Raw genomic sequence first — 3,294 nt, 5'->3', positions numbered from 1 at the left:
AGTTGTTTCTTATTATTATTATTATTATTATTATTATTATTATTATTATTAGAGATGTTAAGGACAGGGATCTAGAAATAGAGAAGGGTCAAGCAGGACTTCCCTAGACTCAACAGCTATAGATACTTTGTTATTGGGATGTACATAGAAATTTTCATTTTTTAGTTTATAGACAGTTGTTTACATTTGCTCTGTTGAAAACCACCGGACCACCAAGAAGTCTTTTTAATTATAGTTTTGCTAAATTTGTATTGAATTTTCAATTTGAGAAGAGTTTAATAAAGTATGTTTTTTGTCTTAATAAAAGGAGAATTATTATTATTATTATTATTATTATTATTATTATTATTATTATATTTTAGGTTCTCATTTAATTTAATCCTTTTTTTTTTCTTTATATGCCTCGATTTACACATCAAAATGTCAACTCTAATGATACACATTGCCTGAGTTGGTTTACTGGGATCATTACTAAATGAATGATTATAAACTACATATTGAGCAAGGCCCGAGGCCGTTTCAGTTTAGTTGTTACAACTTCATCAGTATCTTAAAAATAAATCATCAAGGTTAGCCCAGTAAGAAGGAGGGCGCATAAAACGCCAAAACAACTTATAAACTTGAAAATAGTACAAAAAAATTCAAAGAAGTTAGAAAAAAAGAGAGGGAGTAGGTTAAAACGCACAAAGCGTCTTCACTCGATTTTAACATGGAAAGTGAATGTCGAGAAATCGATCACTGTCTCGAGTCACACAATAGTTAATTATAAAACTCCCATAGCCTTTGATAGGGGATATGATTAAAGTGTTCCATCCTCGATCCCCATTACCTAATATATCAGTGTAACTTATACCCCATTCAGTCAAAGCTTTAAGCCCCATCAACAAATAAATTGTTCCCTAAAGCTGCTTACTCTTTTAGGTTGATTGCAAATTTAGTGCAACTGATCCACAAAACATGTTGAATGTGTTCCAGTTTTCGGTGCCTGTTTTTCCATGATTTTTAAAACCTGGTTTCATTAAACGTTAATGAGGCATTAAACATGTTTATAATAGAGTTCAGATATAACGCACACTCTGATTGGATGAAAACCATGTTTTATCAGATTATAAAACACGGTGCAAAAGTTAAGAATCAGCCCCCTCCCTCCCTTTGGGTTCATTTGCATGATATGTAAAATCCTGTACTCCAGTTTTCCGTTTCTGTTTTATCATTATCGTAATCGTTATCGTTATCGTTGCAGTTAGTGTGAGTGGCGCACTAGACAACGAGTCTCTCTTTTCCTTAGTCGGTTAAGTAATGCTGGTTCGAGACACGAAAATTACCACGCGCGTGGCTGAAGGCGCGATAAGGAACAGATCTCGAGCTGGCACTTGCGCGCGCGTGCACTCCCGTCACTAAATCTAAACAAAGAGAAAGACTGCTCGCCGTCTAATTGAGGTCACGCCTACAAGAGAGATCTCTTAGATTATTCTCTCTTGACACATAGCATAAATATTTCGAATTGAAATTCGTACAGAGTTCATAAGAATCCTGTTTGATAACAAATGTTGTATTACTTTTTGTTTTCCTTTTTTGTCAGAATGATGATATTACACTACACTAACCCGTTTATAACTAATATATTGAATCAAACTGTGACTTGCTTCGGGTAATTTATACACTATATTTAATTCGAAAGTGTCCAGTCAGAAGCCAATTGAAATTGTAATATCAGCTTTCTTCTTTGACCTTCTATATACGATTTAATGGGGAAATTTTTCAAGATTTTGGTAGTAAGTCCAATAATTATAGTTGTATTTATCATAAAGCATGCAGTGAATGTACTTAATTCTATCTCATAGTTTGAAGACTGTTACCTTTTCTGTCGGAAAGATCAACCACCGGGTGGTATGCGATTTTTAAGTGAGGTGCAACCTGAAAATTAAAAAAAAAAAAAAAAAAAGTAGGAATGTTGTTGTATAAAGCAAGGTTTTAGGTAACTAGAAAATCGCCTCTCTCGCTGTATTATTCCTAATTAGTCTATCCATATCTTATATATTGCAACGTAATATGGAGTTCTGAATATCCTAGGAACAGCAAAATAGAATCTACTTGTTGCAAAAAGAACTGTTCGAGCAATCTGTGCTGCAGATTACAGGGCTCCTAGAAAAAACCCCTTTTTCAAAAACTTAGCATTTTGACATTTACAGTTTGCTTTCATTCCAAATCGAATCCTTTATGTATCTGTACCGCAGTGAAATGCTACCTGTCTCATTTCAAGTTTTATTTATAATTTCAAACTGAAAGTCAAATCCATAGTTATTCTACTAGATGGGCCGATTCATACCGTTCTCATGCCTGTAGAACAAACATGAAAAAATTTACAATCGTATACCAAGGAACGAAATTGTGGAACTAATTAGATCAAACAACATAAGAACCTTTAAACGGTTATCATTCGATTAATTTACTACAGAATGCTCAATAAAAAGTTTGTAAGTTATTACTAATTATTAGACAATTAACTTTCTCTCCATATTTTCTGGCATTTTTAAATTACTTTATTATATGCTGTTCTTTATTTATATAAGTATATAATTATTTAAAAACTATAATAATAACTAAATCTAATGTACAGAGGAAGTCTCGCCTATAAGCCGTCATAGCTTCTTGAGACTTCCCCCTCAAAAAAGTCAATAAATAAAATAATAACAAATCTTCTTATGCATGTGCATCTGTGTGGCTATGTATGCATAATTAACGAAAAGACAAAGGGCAATTTCCCTGCTGGGGAGCATTACGCGGTCTGAATTGGGAAAACAAAACAAACATACAAGCTTAGGCCTGACAGCTGGCCTGATACAAGCTAAAAAGGTCTATAAAGTAAACAGACAGCAGAAGTATTTTTTACCTTGTCTGATGAAGACATTTTCAATCAAAGGGATTTCCAAACTACTTTGCGTCAACTAGTATTCACAGTGTGACTATATAGTGTCATATGGGGTCAGTGAAGAAGGCAAAGAGCATATAAAAGTAGTCTTTGATAAGATTATTCACAAGACACACTGCATCTCCGTTGCCGCTGACCATAAGATGCACGCGCATGTACTACATGCAGCTGATTCGAGTATGAATGGCACGAGTATTGTGGACTTTCAGTTACAACCTTCACGCTAATGGTTTGTTTAAGTCAAATAAGAATGGGCACCAAGTTATCAGAAAGAGGGTAAACTATCTTTCAAAGCTTTGTTTGGCGAGCAAAAAAATATTACAAGTGACTCACATGACTTGCCAAGGCTAAAAAAATCTTTG

At 33.9% G+C, this 3,294-nt stretch overlaps 1 long non-coding RNA gene across 1 annotated transcript in view; it reads right to left on the bottom strand.

The window, feature by feature from the left end:
• LOC140929618 (uncharacterized) overlaps positions 1 to 3,008 on the bottom strand; it is a 4,094-nt gene extending 1,086 nt beyond the window's left edge. Inside the window, exons 1-2 of the long non-coding RNA XR_012164750.1 lie at positions 2,894 to 3,008; positions 1,860 to 1,917 (exon numbers count right to left, since the gene is read on the bottom strand). This is a non-coding gene — a long non-coding RNA (uncharacterized lncRNA). The remainder of the gene's footprint in view (positions 1 to 1,859; positions 1,918 to 2,893) is intronic.
• Positions 3,009 to 3,294: the final 286 nt, after the last annotated feature.

Source organism: Porites lutea, chromosome 3 (assembly GCF_958299795.1).
Source record: "Porites lutea chromosome 3, jaPorLute2.1, whole genome shotgun sequence".
In the NCBI taxonomy this organism is placed as follows: domain Eukaryota; kingdom Metazoa; phylum Cnidaria; class Anthozoa; order Scleractinia; family Poritidae; genus Porites; species Porites lutea.
The sequence above is the reverse complement of the archived record's forward strand: the minus strand, read 5'-3'. Positions and strand labels throughout refer to the sequence as shown.